This window comes from Geotrypetes seraphini, chromosome 2 (genome assembly GCF_902459505.1).
Source record: "Geotrypetes seraphini chromosome 2, aGeoSer1.1, whole genome shotgun sequence".
NCBI lineage: Eukaryota > Metazoa > Chordata > Amphibia > Gymnophiona > Dermophiidae > Geotrypetes > Geotrypetes seraphini.
In genome coordinates this window covers 201,838,710-201,856,785 of record NC_047085.1, presented here as the reverse complement: position 1 = coordinate 201,856,785, position 18,076 = coordinate 201,838,710, and the positions used below count along the sequence as shown (strand labels likewise).

The 18,076-nt window shown below is 44.5% G+C and overlaps 1 pseudogene; it reads right to left on the bottom strand.

Moving 5' to 3' along the window:
- Nucleotides 1-6,736: 6,736 nt before the first annotated feature.
- LOC117355874 lies at nt 6,737-7,175 on the bottom strand (annotated as a pseudogene).
- Nucleotides 7,176-18,076: the final 10,901 nt, after the last annotated feature.

Genomic DNA, 18,076 nt, shown 5'->3' with positions numbered 1-18,076 from the left:
CCCTCAGAAGGGCTACACCCCACCCCTGAAGACCTGCACCCCCCGAAGGACTTTACCTCCCACCCGAAGGTCTGTCCCCCTCTGAACGCCTAAACCCCACCCCTGAAGGCCTGCACCCTCCCTGAAGGATTGTACCCCCCACCCGAAGGTCTGTCCCCCCCTGAAGGCCTGCACCCATCCCGAAGGCCTGCACCCCCCCCGAATGCCTGCACCCACCCCGAAGGCCTGCACCCACCCCGAAGGCCTGCACCCCCGAAGGCCTGTCCCCCCCCCTTGAAGGCCTGACCCCCCCTTGAAGGCTTGCCTGCTTGTCCCCCCTTGAAGGCCTATCCCCCCTTAAAGGTCTGCCTGTCCCACCCCCTTGTAGGCCTGTCCCCCCTTAAAGGTCTGCCTGTCCCACCCCCTTGTAGGCCTGTCCCCCCCTTGAAGGCCTGACCCCCCCTTGAAGGCCTGCCTGCTTGTCCCCCCTTGAAGGCCTGTCCCCCCCCTTGAAGGTTGGCACCCCCCCAAAGGCCTGCACCCCCTTGAAGGCCTGTCCCACCCCCTTGTAGGCCTGTCCCCCCCTTGAAGGCCTGCCTGCTTGTCCCCCCTTGAAGGCCTGTCCCCCCCCTTGAAGGCCTGCACCCCCCCTTGAAGGTTGGCACCCCCCCCAAAGGCCTGCACCCCCTTGAAGGCCTGTCCCACCCCCTTGTAGGCCTGTCCCCCCCTTGAAGGCCTGCCTGCCTGTCCCCCCCTTGAAGGCCTGCACCCCCTTGAAGGTCTGCACCCCCCCCGAAGGCCTGCACCCCCCCGAAGGCCTGTCCCCCCACTTGAAGGCCTGCCTGCCTGTCCCCCCCTTGAAGGCCTGCACCCCCTTGAAGGTCGGCACCCCCCCCTGAAGGCATGCACCCCCCCTGAAGGCCTGTCCCCCCTTGAAGGCCTGTCCCCCCCCCTTGTAGGCCTGCACCCCCTTGTAGGCCTGTCCCCCCCCCCTTGTAGGCCTGTCCCCCCCCTTGAAGGCCTGCCTGCCTGTCCCCCCCTTGAAGGCCTGCACCCCCTTGAAGGTCTGCACCCCCCCCCCCGAAGGCCTGCACCCCCCCGAAGGCCTGTCCCCCCACTTGAAGGCCTGCCTGCCTGTCCCCCCCTTGAAGGCCTGCACCCCCTTGAAGGTCGGCACCCCCCCTGAAGGCATGCATCCCCCCTGAAGGCCTGTCCCCCCTTGAAGGCCTGTCCCCCCCCCCTTGTAGGCCTGCACCCCCTTGTAGGCCTGTCCCCCCCCCCTTGTAGGCCTGTCCCCCCCTTGAAGGCCTGCCTGCCTGTCCCCCCCTTGAAGGCCTGCACCCCCTTGAAGGTCTGCACCCCCCCCCGAAGACCTGCACCCCCCCTTGAAGGCCTGCCTGCCTGCCTGTCACCCCCCTCCCCCTTGAAAGTCTGCCTGCCCGCCCGCCCGCCCCACCCTGAAGGCCTGATGCCCCGACCCACCCCGAAGGACCATTCGCCCCCCTGGCCTCCCCGCACTACCTATGAAGCAGCCGCAGCAGGATCGCGATGTCAGCTATCTTTGCGCTGCTTAGGAGCTGCTTCCTGCGCCGGGCTACCTTAAGCTACTGCCCCCCCCACGCCCGAAGGACCGCTCGCCCCACTGACCTTCCAGCACACCTATGAAGCAGCCCGCAGCAGGATCGCGACGTCAGCAATCCCTCAGCTGCTTGGGCGCTGCTTCCTGCGCCGCGGTCCCGCCCCCTCCTCTGACGTCAGAGGAGGGACGGGACCGCGGCGCAGGAAGCAGCGCCCAAGCAGCTGAGGGATTGCTGACGTCGCGATCCTGCTGCGGGCTGCTTCATAGGTGTGCTGGAAGGTCAGTGGGGCGAGCGGTCCTTCGGGCGTGGGGGGGGACTGAGCGGCAAGGCCGGGAACACCCCCTCAGGGCTGGTACCCGGGGCGGCCCGCCCCCCCCCGCCCCCCCCCCCTAGGTACGCCACTGCGTCTGATTCACATCCCCCGCAGGACCGCTCACACCCCCACCGCTTCCCCAACCCCCCCCCCCATCGTGGAGAAGCTCCTACCGTTCTCCTGCTGCTTCCTCTTCCGGCGGTCCCGGCCCTTCTGTGAGCCCTGCGTCTGCGCTGCTTCCTCTTCCGGCGGTCCCGCCCTTTCTCTGATGTCAACTTTTGCCATGACTTGTGACTAGGGAGTCTTTATCTCTCTAATATTTTCTCATAATTCTGACTAGGTAGTTAATTTCCTCGTAATTTTTTCATATTACTTGTGACCAGGTAATCACCATCTTACGCTTATCTTTTCTTTTTTTTATCCTATTCGTTCTGCATCCTCTTGTTCCTATCCTGCTTCTTTTTCCCTTAAGATATTGTAAACCTTTCCTGCCCTTTTTGTCCTCTTGTGTCTAGTTTGGTTGATTTGTATGTGTACATTCCCCTTGTTATGTTTTTATTTTAAATACTGCCCACTGCTTTTATTTATTGTACACCGCTTTGATTTGACTTTTTTGCTAAAAAATGGTGGTATATCAAATAACTGTAATTCTTCTCCTACAGGACTTGGGGGATCTCTGCTACCTATAGCACTCTTTCTAGGGGTATCTCTGATATCTAAAACCCCAGCTTTCATTTACAAATCATTGATTTCTTATTCTTTATCCAGATTACTGAGGTCTAATGACCAACATTTATTAATCATCCCCTCCCTTAAAATTATTAATGCACGACGGCATTTCATCTTTTCCGTTACAGCTCCTCAAACATGGAATTCTCTTCCAATTTACTTAAGAGAGAAAAAAAAACTTGGATAAATTTAAGAGCAAACGCAAAAGCTTTCTTTTTAAAGATGCATTTAATGACTAAAAGAATTGTCTAGGAGTTTCATTTTATCTTCATATCTTTTGAGATTCTTTGTTCTTTCCCTTCCTAAATAAATGGGATGCCCTAGTAGGATCCTTACGAGGGTCGAGTTAAGGAACTAGGTCATTAGTACTCAGACTTAATGGGGTGGGTCAGTAGAGTGGGCAGACTTGATGGGCTATAGCCCTTTTCTGCCGGCATCTTTCTATGTTTCTATGTTTCTATTGTTTTTAACCATACTTGTCTTTTTTTCTATTAATTAGATTGTATTTCTTTTCCCAGTCTTTCCTCATGTTTTATTATGTTTTTTAAAATAGTCTTTATTATGTTTTGTAAGATTTAGTTTTTTGTTAGTTATGTTTGTCCCCCAATTTTGTAATTTTATTGATTTGTTCATCGCTTAGAATTTGGAATAAGCAATTAATCAAATTTTATAATAAACTTAAACTTCAAAGACTCCAGCTTATCCAGAATACTGCAGCCAAGTTGATCTTTGCAAAACGTAAATCTGACCATGTCTCCCCACTCCTGTCCAATCTTCATTGGCTCCCAGTGATTTCCAGAATCCATTTCAAATGCTCCTGCCTGGCTTTTAAGATCATTCATGGCATCCTTCCTCCCCTAATCCCACTATCCTTTAACTCCTCGAGTCCTGACCCCACCAGACCCGCCCAAAGATATAAACTATCCTTCCCCTCTCTACGCAGTATTTTCTATGCAGGTAAACTGGAAAAATCTCTTCTCTTCAAAATCATAGGAACCTGGGCTCTCTCCAACTATTCCGCAAGCAACTGAAAACTTGGCTCTTCTCTAACATGTAATTCTATTTTCCCCCTTACTCTTCCATTTTTATATAAGCTCATGCAAACCTTTTCCTTTCTCTTCTTATATTTTAAGTTCTTGTAAACCGTGCCGAGCTCCACTTCCATGGAGAGGATGCAGTATATAAACTTAAGGTTTAGTTTAGTTTTTAGGCTTCACCCTAGCTACTCTGTATGTAAGGTCAGTGCTAGGGCCCAGGACAGGCAATAGGGAGGTGGCCCCCAAAGCTTATTCGCAGGCTGTCCCTCTTTCAACTTCAGGCAGGTTTGGGACCTCTAACGACATGGGGGCCCAGGGCAATTGGCCAATTTGCACACCCCTTTTCCCCTTTTACTATAAGTACCACTTCTAAACAACTTTGAATAGCAACAGTTTTTCCACCAATTGATTCAAAGTTCAAGATGCTATATGGTAGCCTTTATATTTCCTTAAACCAATTAACTGTACGGGTTAATCTGTCCATGGGATTAGCTGGATACACATGCATCTTTAATGATGGCAAGGGAGACCGGCTGGCAGATTTACAAGAACAAAAAATGATTATCATCACACTGTCAATGGGTGTGATACAGCACCTGCTTAAGTCATGGCATTTTTTTTCTCTCTCTCTCTTTTTTTCTTTTAGAGAAGAGATGCGATACCCTGTTTAGGCAAAGGGATTTAATGCAACGTAGGCAAAGAAAAACAATGCTGAACTTGGAAGTTAACCAGGAAGATGTCTTCACACTGCTTATCCCTGGTGTTCCTTTGGGACCTCCTCCTCTCATTTGATTAAATGTGGCATTCATGGATTTTGTACTCCATTCGCAACAATAGGGGCAAGCACTAAGCACCTTGTTTCACAGCCCTTGGGAAGGAAGTGACAGAAGGCTTGCCGTATTTACCTTTGCAGCCTCTCTATGTCATCTGGTTAATCGTGTGACTAATCAACAACACTGAGGAACCCCTCACACTGGGCTCGACAATGACAACTCATTCACATTTAACACAATGGAGCATTTAAGTCTTTACACGCTTCCCAGATGAAACGGCCTCTCTTTGTTTTGGTCTATACAAGATCCTATTTTTTTCCCAAACAGGCATATGTTCAGGCTTTAGCCTTTGAGCGGCATGTTGCAGCTGGACAGGGAGCTAGTAAGGTTTTTGGGTTTTTTTGAAAGGCAGTGTCATGAATTGATTACTATGGTGTGAAGTATGTGCCGAAACACCCACCACATGTATGCATACATTAGTCTTTTGCTATTCTAATAATTCATAGTGAGGCAGCTTAAAAGCCTTTTTCAAGGGATTGCCTCTACTGTTCCTCCATTGTTTAGGAAATCACCTGAAAATAGGCTGGAAGGGCATATGACACATTTGTGACATTTTGCAAGTATTAATCTTTATATTTCAAGCATTCCGTTTAGTGGACATATATAAGAGGTTCAGAAAGTGAGCGGCACGCTTCACATGCACACTCCAGGGTTCCAGTTCAGATAATTATGTGCCTATTCATCTCATCAGAGTTGACCACACAGAACAAAATGCAACCATCAGGTCCTCAGTTAACCTTGAAAGTGAGAGCCAAGTTTTTTCCCTGATGCTTTTCAAAAAAATAAATTAAAATAAAGCTACATCACTCCGCTTCGAACTTCACGGTATAGCGGTATATAAGAAATAAATTATTATTATTATTATTTCATTTTAAAATATTTTTATTAAATTTTAGCATAAAAATAGCAACAAATGAGTACATTAAAAGCAAGGAGATTTTACAATGCAAATGTTACATGCAAATCATAGATGCAGTGAGGACTAAAAAGCATCTGTGCCAACTAACCAATATACATATGAAGTCATCTACTTAAAATAAACAAATTAAACGCTCCCATTCAGACCAGAAATTAGATTAGATTGATTTAGATTATAGCATAGCTTGGCCAAGCTAGTTATGAGAAACCATTAAAGTTATGTTTATATATTATACTCAATAATACTTTTTAAAAAAGCATACAAATACTTCCAAAGTTAAATACAAGGACTTTATTTTTTTTAATGTCGCACTTAAGAAGACTTCTTTGTGTATTGCACGAGTGAAAAAAGTTTAACAACAACAAAATCATTAATAGTCTATCATTAAATAGGACTTTTGGCAAAGTGTGCAAAGTTTTTGCACTTAGCACACCCTATCAGCAGAAATCAGCATGGTACGTGCAAAGGCTACATGTTAATTGTTGGGGGAGGGGGTGCTCAGCATATTCTCTGCAATTAACACGTGAATACTGGGGTCCTTTTACTAAGGCACGCTAGCCGTTTTAGCACGTGCTAAATGTTAATGCGTCCATAGACTATAATGGGCGCATGTGCTAAAACGGCTAGCATGTCTTGGGGCTCCTTTTACGAAGGTGCGCAAGCGTTTTTAATGCACGCACCGGATTAGCGCGTGCTAGCCGAAAAACTACCACCTGCTCAAGAGGAGGCGATAGCGGCTAGCGTGCGCGGCATTTTAGCGCACGCTATTCTGTGCGTTAAGGCCCTAAAGCGCCTTCGTAAAAGGACCCCACTGTGTGTCTCCATATGGATCTGCAAAAGTGGTGCGGCTATGTGAGAGGCATGGGCAGACCAGGGGCATCCCCTTACAATTCACACAGTGCCATAGACTTCAGGGGATTTGAACCAAAATGTGCGTGCCAGGATTTCCACCTGGTTTCATTGGGAGTAACTCCTCACACCTGAAGTTGAGCACAGATCCCAGCACTAGGTGCTACTCTATAATGAACACCAGTCCTGGATCATCGTTTACAGAATACCATTCAGTGCCAATATTTTGAGCCCTGAATTTTGAGCACTGTTTATAGAATTTTCCCCTTATCACCTTCTGCTGAGGAGGTGGTAAGTGAAGCTGTAATAATTGCAAAAATGTAAGTTAGCACATGTTCATAAAATTGACACTAGCATTTTCCACTGACCTTTCTCACCGATTCCATTCCAGAAAATATACGTAGTATAGATTTCAAGTGGCAAGGCATTAGCTGCAATTTTATTTTTATTTTTTTCCAGCTTAAAAGATGGGCATTTTATTAAAAAGGCTGAGCATATTACTTCTTCTTAGACACATCAACTGTGCGACCCCGGCGTCCAATGGTCTTTGTGTGTTGCCCATGCACATGTAAATCCTAGAAATGCCACAGATCCCTTTGAGCACGGATCTTCTTCAGCCGTTCGTCTTTACGGAGCTTGTTCTCAAGACCATTAGCTAAAACCTGGCTAAATCCTTGATGTCTTTCTGCCTGGTCAGGAACAAGTCTGGGATCTTATATTGATGAGGATTTTGCATAATGGTAACAACTCGGTCCACCTCATCTTCTGTCAGCTCTCCCGCTCACTTGATCAGCCTTTCTGAGCACCACATGTGCGTAACGTCTGCCCACACCTTTGATGGTGGTAATAGCAAAGGCGATTTTCCTTTGTCCATCGATATTGGTGTTGAGCACACGGAGAATATGCTGGAACTTCTCGGGAATTACAAGAGACATAGTTGCCGGCTCCTTGGCACTGGAGAGAAAAAATAAAGAAAGCTGCCACTTTATTGACTGCAAGAGAACTTAAATCCACAACACTTTAAATATCAACATTAATTCAGTTCCCCTCCCTGCCACACAGCTAGATGGTACCTCCCTAGCTGCCCTCATTTGCTTCCACAAATTATTATCCCTCCCTAGACCCCTAAACACATGTCCCACTCACTGTGAATGGGCATCGGAATTGGGGAGGCCACAGGGACCATGGCTTCCCCAAAGATTTGTGGTCGCAGGTTGGTTCCCGCCCCCCCTCCCCCCCATCCTAGCGTTGTACTTTTAAATCTTTGGGCAGCCACCATGCAGCGTCAACAAGCAGGTCTGCCCTGGAAAGTGTCATTCTACTTCCAGGGACAGGCCTGCTCATTGACGCTGTGTAGTGGCTGCCCAAGGATTTAAAAGTACAGTGCTGGGAGGTGGGTGGAGTAGTTGGGAACTGGTGAGAGGATGTGCTGCAGGATTCTCCTGTCTAGGAGAGAGCCCTTGAGCACCCCCAAACAAAGCAGCATATACCACTGTGCTTCAGAGTCATGTATATTCTCACAGTGGTAACATACATGAGATTCAGCTTAATAGTCCTGTATTGCCCCAAAATTCAGACTGACTACCCTACAACCCTTCTCTTTTCCACCAGCTGCAATCTTAGCTTCCTACCATCCCACCTCCATCAACCCCAGGCTGATTGACCCTGAACCTATTTTCCCACCTTCTTCAACCCCAATCTCATAGCAATACCATTCACAAGGGGGAGGGGTCAACAGGATACCATGCTAAACCATCCACCTCCCTCTACTACTGTCATCCTGATCCCAAATATTTTCCTGCCTGCCCAAATTCCCGCTCAACATATAGCCTTTAATCACTATTTCCCTGCCTCCCACCTAAGCCCTTACCAATTTCGCTGTCCAATCTTTTACTACTTCCCCATCCCTCCAATCCAATCATCTCACTTACCACCATTTTCACTACCCAATCATCTTCTCCCTCTTTGCTCCCAACTACCCTTCCCCCCTTCCAACCCTTCTAACTGTAAACAAATTAATTTTCTTTGGCTCCTTGGGACAACTCGGCAATGCTATCTACCACCCGCTTAACCAGCTGGCTTCTTTACCATGCATTCACTGCATTATGCAGTCCACACCCATTCTCCCCCCATGCCCTCCTTGTTCCTGCCCTCTAATACAATATGCTGTTATTGGGCAAATTAGCACGCTACTTTAGTAGCTATTAGTGGGGATAAGCAAGGACAGCTAAGGCACCCTAATTCACAGCTTTGTTCTCTTCAGTTAAAGAACTCCTAAATGCCTTATAATTAGTCACCATATACTTCCATCTGGCTATGTTGATCAATATACTACAATCAGATTGCAAAAGAACACTGACGCACTGTGTTTTGCTCTTATTGACAGACTAAATCATATACATCTTATAAGAGCACCTAGGATCCTCAGAAATAGGGATGGAGATATGAATTTGTGAGATGTGTCAATGATTATTCTAAGCGATGTATTTATGGTTTATGTGATTGAATATATTTTAACACTTAATGTAATCTTGAAAATGAATAAAGAATATAAAAAAAAAAAAAAAAAAGAATGCCACTAGATTAATAAAACTCTCAATGGCCACAGTCTTCATCGATACCAGTCACTTTTTCTTTTTCTGACATTATACATCTCTTATTTATGCTATGATTAATTTAGACTTTGCTTTGTTTTTTTTCCTGTACCAACCCTCGCCGACATGTTCCATTTACTACTTCAGGGTCGGGGATGATACTAGAGCTTATGATGGCTGACACGTCTGCTTTACCATTCAAACTTTGCCGCCATTGTATTAAGATAGTTTTCATTTTTCCGCACTGGGACCAGTCTGGGGTGAAGAGTAGATGTGTTCTGTGCTCATCAGTTAGTGCAGCTACATTGCTGGACGCTAAAGCAAATCTTTAGGGCCTGATTCTATAAAAGGTACCTAATCGGTAGATGCCTGTGAAAACGGCACCTACCACATATCGTTCAATTTTAAGCACTAGTTATAGAATCAAGAAGGGAATGACGTGGAGCCATAAAACGTACAAGTTATTCCATATATTTACCCCTAAGTTCAACACGTTTGGCATATGTGTCTGAAGTTTCTATAGCCCTTCCAAAAAAATACTCTGATGTCTGGTTATTGAAATACTGCTCCGCTGCTGCAATCACCTCCGAATCAGTTGAAAATTGTCACCTTTCAAAATCTTTTTAAGGTTAATAAACAGAAAATAGATGGATGGAGTAAGATCTGGTAAGTAGGGTGGATGGTCTATGTATTGAAACCCCAACTGCATCAAAACATTCATTGTTTTGACAGCCTTGAGAGCAGGTGCATTGTCTTGCAAAAAGAGAACTTTCCACAGCTGCCCTCTTTTTTTTTTTTTTTTTTTTCTTTCAATGCCTCCTTTAATCAGCACACCAAGCTACAGTAGTATTCTGCATTAACTGTTTGGACCCTTGGAAGATAGTCAGTCATTACAATACCTTCTTGATCCCCCAACACTGTGGCCATGACCTTTCCTGCTGACTTTTGGGTTTTGAATGTCCTTGACCTTGGAGACCCTGAGTGCTTCCATTGCATGGACTGTTGTTTTGTCTCAGGATCATAGTGGTGTAACCATGTTTCATCAATAGTAACTAGTTGTTTCAAAAGATCGACACCAGCTTGCTGAAAATGCTGCAAAATCAACTTGGATATGTCCACTTAACATTGTTTCTTATCAGCATTCAAACATTTGGGCACCCACTGACTGACAACTTCTGCCTACCCCAGCTGCTTGTGGATTATATATTCAACACATTCTCTGGATATCTGTAGTGTCTCAGCAATTGTTTTAGCCAATATTCGCTGATCTGTCCAAATCAGGTCATGGACATGGTCAACAATTTCAGGAGTTGACACAGTTTCAGGCCTCCCAGACCTTGCTGCATCTTTGGTCTCAAAATCTTCACGTTGAAAGTTTGCACACTGTGGGCATTTCTGCTGACTGAGGGAGGCAGACCTCGGCCTTGGAAGGGGACATTTTACTGAGCCCACTGGATCCTGGAGTCCCTCCACACCCCAGGATGAAGTTAGGGATGCTGACAGCATTACAGGAAGCGCTGAAGTTACTTTCTCCATCAGTGCTGCAGGTTTCACCCCTGACCCCGGAGGAATTCTCAATCTCGCCGAGAATACAGTACCTCATCCGGCATCAGCGATTGGAGAACTTGACTTACAGAGTGCAGTAAGAGTGGAAACTGATCTTCAGAAGTCTTTGGAATTGTCTTCTGCAGTAACATTGCCTTTTATTTCTCTCCCCAGCCCTCTGATAAGACCAGCAGTGATAGATATAGAGGCATCGAGAGTTTGCATAAGGTATACACTCATTTCATTTCTTCAACTCAAAATTTTACTATTCGGTTTAAAAATTTTGATGAAAAGATTCAGAAGCAAGCTGTTAGAATGAACCAAGTAGAAAAATTGGCCTCAGATCTAAAAGTTTCCACTAATCAGCAGTTGAAAGATAAAAGTTTATTAATTAGGAAAATTGAGAATCTGGAAAATACCAATAGAAATTTAAATCTGAGGTTAATTAATTTTCCGGTTTCCAGACTACAATCTTCTAAAGAGTTATTTCAATTATTTCTAACTACACTTGAAATACACTGAGACTAATATTTCACCATTACAGAAGTATTATTTAAATTTGCCTAAAGAAGAAAAAGATAAGTGGAAGTTCAACCAGGAGACATGGATCTCACTTTATTGGTGACTTGTTTTTTTTTTTTAACAAGATAAAGAAGAAATCCTCCATCTATTCTATAGGAATGAGAATGTTGAATTCTCTGGACACAAAATAGTTATTTTTCCTGATGTATCAAAATAGACGCAGTCCAGGCGTAAAAATTATTGACTTATCGTCAATCGATATTGAACTTGGGAGCTACCTTTCAACTTTATTTTCTGTGTAAATGCTGTATAAATCTACCAGTCTAATAGATATGTTTTCTAAGAATCAGACCAATTGCAATTTTTTTTGGGGGGGGAAGGTAAAGCAGCTTCAAGAACCCTAGATACAGCCGTTGATATCATCCACCAGAGGACCAAGACAGGGAATGGCACAAAATATGCCACTGCCTGCCAGGAACAGAAGACAACCTAGGAAGAAGAGCCAAGGTTTGATAGCAGATATCTCAATGCCTGAATTAAAAACAGAAAATCAAAGAATAACCCTGCATCAACTCAGAGCAGTGTGTGCAGTCGAACGTTACTTTTCAAAATTAAGAACACGGTTTAATGTATTAGCTGAAAGAAGCTCTATGAAGAAGGCAGAGCATCCTCCTAACCAATGTTCCCTCTAAGCTGAGCGCATGAGCGATCGCTCACTATTTTCAGTGGCGTCGCTCATATGTTTTCTCGTGTCGCTCAATCGAGGGCGGGCGGAGGTGAGAGGAAGCTGCTGCGGCGGTCTGCCCTGCTCGCCTTAGTGTATTTTAAGTTGAAAGATGCAGCGGCGGCTCCTCTCAAGATCCCCGACTGCATCGGACTTCTGACGCAGGTGGGGATTCGTGAGAGGAGCCGCTGCCACGTCTATGTAAAGATACCAGAAAGCTGGCGAAGCAAAAACTTTAAGTAAATTGTTATTCTTCTAAGTTTTGAGTATTTAACCCTCCCACAATCTCACGGGCACTCGTCCTCCGCGCCTGCTCATAAATTTGTGAAGTATGTAACTTGTCGCTCATGCATATTTTTTTTTGCACACACCTCATCAATCCTTAGAGGGAGTCCTAACCCCACTTCATTAGCACCTTTACAGCACATTATCCTTCTCCTAATCCTCAGGGTCATTATGGTACTTGAAGGGTTGATGTCATTGTGATGGAGGTGTAAATTGATCACTAAGATGACAACTGGTGACAAGTGTGCTTTATTAGTCTGCTACTTGCCTCTTAATTACAACTGATTTGCTTGTCTGTTAGAGGTGGGAAATGATAAGATTAGGTGCTTTTGTTCTTGTCATTTACTCCAGGGATTCTTTCTTTTTTATTGCATGTCAGGTTTTTGTCCTTAACTTGGAAACCCACAGATAAGCACAGCGCTGAGAGGTTGCTCTTTAGAAACTAACATAACATCATCTGTAACTTCTGTCTTATGATCAAGTTCAGTTTATCCAAAGTACTGTAACAGATTATTTATAACCAAATGAAACTCCCCATCATGGTGGTTTTCTTAAAGCTTTGAAAAGAAATACCATATTTTTCGCTCCATAAGACACACTTTTTTCCCTTCAAAAGTGGGTGGAAATGTCTGTGCGTCTTATGGAGCAAATGTAACAATTTTTTAACCCCCCCTCTCCTGGTACCTTTTAAAATTCTGGTGGTCCAGCGGTGTATCGGCCAGAGAGAGCTTTCCGCGCTCCTGCCCCTCCCTCCCTGGACGGCTGCCTCTTCATATCTTGCGGCCAGCAGCGCACAAGGCAGGAGCAAGCTTTTCACGCTCCAGTCTTGCCCCACACCGCTCCCTGAATGGCTGCCGTCAGTTCTCGCGAGTCCCACAAGGACTTTAGAACTTTAAATTTTACTTCTGAAGACCCCACCCCTTACTCACTGAGTCTATCTGCTTCAATTTAGGAATTCAGCTGGGACAAATGGAGAACTCTGCCTCTCAGATTCACTGGATGAACTTGGTCTTCGGGCTGCCAGTTGGACCGAGGTCAGACTGAACCTCAACCCCCTGGAAACCTCATGCCGTGAAAGGGGAGAGGACCACACAGCCAGACCACTATTAATCCCACTATTAATAAACGTTATCAACAAGGACAAGAACGTGTCAAGTACAGAGAAATATGGAAGGGCATTTGAGTCTCACTTAGAGGGGTTTTTTGTTTTTTTTACAAAACCACATAAATACACTGAAGCCCAAAGGAACTGAATGGGCTTCGGTGCATTTATTTATTTATTTATTTCAATTTCTAGCCCATCCTCCCCAAAGCTCAGAACGGGTTATATAGGAACATTCACAATGCAGACATTTTATATCACTACCATGGCTTTGTTAAAGGGCCCTTAGTTAAAGGAAGACAGTGATTTGCTTTTTGTATCACAGTACACAAATATTTTTTCAGGCAAAAAAGTATATATAATTCCTGAATTTAAAAAAATGAAGCTCAAAGATTTTACTCCCTCGTTCAATAATTCCGCACAGTCATGAGGATAAGCCACATGATTATCATATGCTCTATACAAAGAAAAATCACCTCCTTTGCTTTCTCTGTATCTCCTTCAAAGTAAAGCCTACTAAACGGATGGTTGTTAGAACCATTCAAATAAGGGCTTCTAATTTGTGGTTTTAGTTGATTAGATTGATGGTCAGATCTCTAAAAAGTTCTGGTCAGATTGATGGTTTATTTCAGAGCCCTGACATTTGGATTAAAGCTGCAGAGAAATTAATCTTAGCACTGACATTTAAAACACTTTCAAGAGTAGTGTTTCCCACAGCCCATCGTTTCCTAAATCATGCCAAAAAGGACCGAAGTGACAGACTGGCTTGAGAAATCTCTCTCCAACTGGAATCTGCACTTTCCCTTATTATAGCCAGTTGAGACTCTGAATCATTGCATACTGCTTATGTCGTCATGGACAATAAACTGTGATATGCTGTTTGAATTTAACATGATTTTCTGTTAGCATTGACTGTGCAGGATCAATCTGGACTAACATGGCTTTCGTTTTTCAATGAGTGTGTTGGTGTTTTAGTTCTCACTGCAATGTTTAAGATGTTGCCTTATGTACCCCCTTGTATGACTCCTGGACTATTACTAAAAGTAAATTTTCATTTAGAGGAGAGTGTTAAAAATAATTATCGGCCCTAGGTGTCAAATACATTAGGTATACTACTGGAAAAGGGGAAAGAGAGAGACAGAGATGCTACATGGAGGTAGGGTGGGGTGGGTTAATTGTCAGAAAGTGCAGGCCATTTTCAAGTGGCAGGCCACCATTTTGAAGTGGCAGGCCTGCCGGATGAAGGATATATGCATCCCTCTGGCTGGACTTTCATATTTAATGGTTCAGGGGTGTGGGGGGCTTTTGATATGTGTGTGTGGAGGGGGGATTGGGGGTGGTCTACTGGTTAGGTGGGTGCTCTGGAGAGGGGGGTTGCCAGGTATGGTGAAGTTCTGGGGGGGGGGGGAGTGGGAGGAGGAAGTGGGCATCCCTCCTGCCAGAGGATTTCTTGGGAGAAGGGGGCATCAGAACCTGCAGGAGGGAGTGGACATCCCTCCTGCGGGGGGATTTGTTGGAGTTTTGGGGGGTTCTGGCAGGAGGGAGAGGGAATCCCTTCTGCTGCCCAACTTCACAGTGGGAGGTTTCCCTGCTGCAGCTGCTCATGGCAGGGGGATTCCCTTGCTGTGATCAGCTGATGGCAAGGGATCAGGCCGGTTAGAGAATCAAGCTGGTTAGGTGGAGTTAAACATTTATCTGTTAGGGCAGACACGATTCTGTATAGGCTGCCGGTGTGCAATTCTCAGCAGCTGATTAGGCGGCTGCTGAGACCGGCATGTTATACAGAATTTTCCCCTTATAGTGTACTGCCAGTTTATCTACAGTTAGAGAGGTCTGTTTTAGGATAGTTTTTTTTTTTTTTTTTGGGGGGGGGGGGATTTGGCTGCAGCACCAATATGATGGAATAAACTAATCAGAATTTGTGGCTATACTGATTCTTTAATAATAATAATAATAATAATAATAACTTTATTTTTCTATACCGCCATAGTCAGGTGACTTCTAGGCGGTTCACACTGTAAGAAGACTGGACATTCAGCGAATAACAAGGTCACAATACAATACAATAAGTCAACATACAATACAAGACAAAACAATACAATACAATACAATACAATGAGTGTATACAACACAGTACAATATAATACAACGAGTCTAAATATAATACAATACAATAAGTCTAAAGACAACACCATACATAAGTCTAAGGCAGTGCTTCTCAACCTAGTCCTTGAGGTCTACGTGATCCCATCAGGTTTTCAAGATATCCACAATGAATATGCATGAGATAGATTTACATACTAAGGAGGCAATGCATGCAAAATCTATCTCATGCATATTCATTGTGGATATCCTAAAATCCTGTTGGGGCTAGGTGTGCCTCAAGGATTGGGTTGAGAAGCACTGCTTTAAAGTTCTGCAAATATATAAAGACATACCCCCTCTTTTACAAAGGTGAGCTAAGCTTTTTAGCGCACGCTAAACATGTGCTAAACGCTAATGCGTGCATGGTATCCTATGGACGCGTTAGCAGTTAGCGTACGCGTTGATTTAGCATGCGCTAAATTCATGCTAAAACGCTTAGCACGCCTTTGTAAAAAGAGGGCCATGGTTATTTTTCCAGTATATAATGAGGTATGAATCAGTGGTTTGAAGTCCTGATGTTAAGGTCTAACTTCCTGTCTTCCGATACCATGCTAGATATTAAGGGCTCCTTTTATGAAAGTGCGCTAGGGCCTTAACGCGTGGAATGGTGCATGCTAGCCGCTACTGCCTCTTTTGAGCAGGCGTAGATTTTCGGCTAGCGCACGCTATAGCACGCGCTAATCCAGTGCGTCCGCTAAAACCGCTAGTGCACCTTCGTAAAAGGAGCCCTAAGTAAATCCCAGATTGCAAATTCATTTTTAAAATTCTTTCAGTACTCTTGAATGTATACTACCTGGTCCAGGTAATTTGATAATCTTCAGTTTGTCAAATTGCCCTATTACATCTTCTAGGTTTATAGAGATTTGTTTCAGTTTCACTGGCTCATCAGCATTCAAACTTGGCTTCCATTGCAATTTCGTATACATTATAAGATTGTGAAATTGGTTCAGCAAAGCATCTATTGTAAACTTCCCTGAAATTTCAACAATATTTTAGAGATCTGAGAAAATACGTGTTGGATGTGGAAATAAGAGGAAATGTTCATTAAGTACAGCAAAGTCTTATTTTTCAGTAGCTAGTCTGGTTTTGTGGAATGGTATTCCTGGAAATTTGTGTTTCTGTGAGAGTATGCTTGGGTTCAGGAAATTACTAAAAACATATTTTTTGGTCCGGGCATTTCACTGAAATGAGGACTAGCGGTTTTAGCGGACGCACTGGATTAGCGCGTGCTATAGCGTGCGCTAGCCGAAAATCTATGCCTGCTCAAAAGGAAGCAGTAGCGGCTAGCACGCAGAGCAATTTAGCATGCGCCATTCCACGCGTTAAGGCCCTAGCGCACTTTCATAAAAGGAGCCCTTAATATCTAGCGTGGTACCGGAAGACAGGAAACTTGCGTATTATGTTGATCTCAAAGATGCTTTGTTAATTTGATTGATGTAAATGATGAATCTTGTAATTTTAGAAATGTTGAATGATTTTGGATTTTTTATTGTAAGACGCCTAGGCTTCAGGTTGATAATAAAATATTTTAAATAAATAAATGCCATTTCTGGCACTGGTATCTTCCCCGGTAATGATCGAAGCAAAGAACTCATTTAATCTCTCTGCTATGTCCTTGTCTTCCCTGAGCGCCCTTTGTATCTCTGTCATCTAGCAGTCCAACTGATTGTTTTGACAGTTTCTTGCTTCCAATATATCAAAATAAAAGGTTTTACTGTATGTTTTTGCCTACAACACAATCATCTATTCAAGGTCTCTCTATGCCTTCTTTATCAGTGCTTTACGTTTGACATTTCTTATGCTGTTTCCCATTATCTTCAGTTGGATCCTTCCACTTTCTGAAGGATTTTCTTTGAGCTCTATTATATTCCTTCACTTCACTTGTTAACCATGCTGGCTGCTGTCTTGGCCTGCCTTCCTTCCTTCTTTTTTAATACATGGAATATACAGTATCCGCATAGGTGCCCTGCTGGCTCTTTTTCTGTTATGTGTACACTGTGGTACGCTGCCTATGCCTGCTAGGTGTGTTCCTAGTCCAAAGCCCTGTCTGAAGTCCAGCCTTCTCCCCGATGTTAACAATTCCTCTTGTTATGAATCTTCTGATGCCATTTCTCCTTTGCCCTCTAGAGGGAGTCGGAGAGCACATGTGCAGAATGCCCATCCCCCTCTCAGGCCCAGGCTTGCTGATAAGAAATTCTTTTCACCTGAGGGTTGGGGGCGGGGCTGCAAGCTAGTTACCCAGAGAGGAAAGCTCCTGGGGAATCACTTAAAAGGAGAAGAGGCACAGGACAGGCAGGAGAGTTCAGGGCTGGGAGATTCTGATAGCGGTTCTCCACTTGAATGCATGGAGCTGACTGAAGCCGGTGAAGTATCTTCTTTGAGGGAAAATGAAGAACCACAGTCCATGGAAATAGACCAGGATTCATCTGCTGCTCCAATTAGTGGGAACCTACCAATGGAAGTTGGCTCCTGTGAAGGCAAGCTGCTTGTTGGTTAAATGTGAGTAACTGGGAACCTTTTCTGAATGAGAGACTTCCATAAGTATATTATGCCCTGTAGGAGCTTCAGAAACCAAAAAGCTCCAGAAGATTTGAAAGACTCTTTTTTGTTTGCTGAGAGTTTTTTTTTGTTGTTGTTTCTCTGATATGAGAAAGGACTATTTCCAGCATAGGTAGTGAGGTTTGCCTCACGTATTTTTGTGGTGGGATAGTGGGCCTATTTGGCAGTATAATATCACGTGAAGCACACTACCTCCCCAGCTTTGCAGCAGCTGGGTAAGTCACAGCATTGCTCTGACTAGTGCTGTGAGAGTCAATTTAAGACTGTTTATATTTTGTTTTCCTGACTAAGAGATAAGCATGGGCTGATTGCAATTGCCTGAAGTTAGAAGGACTGAAACTGTTGGACAATTACCCTTTGG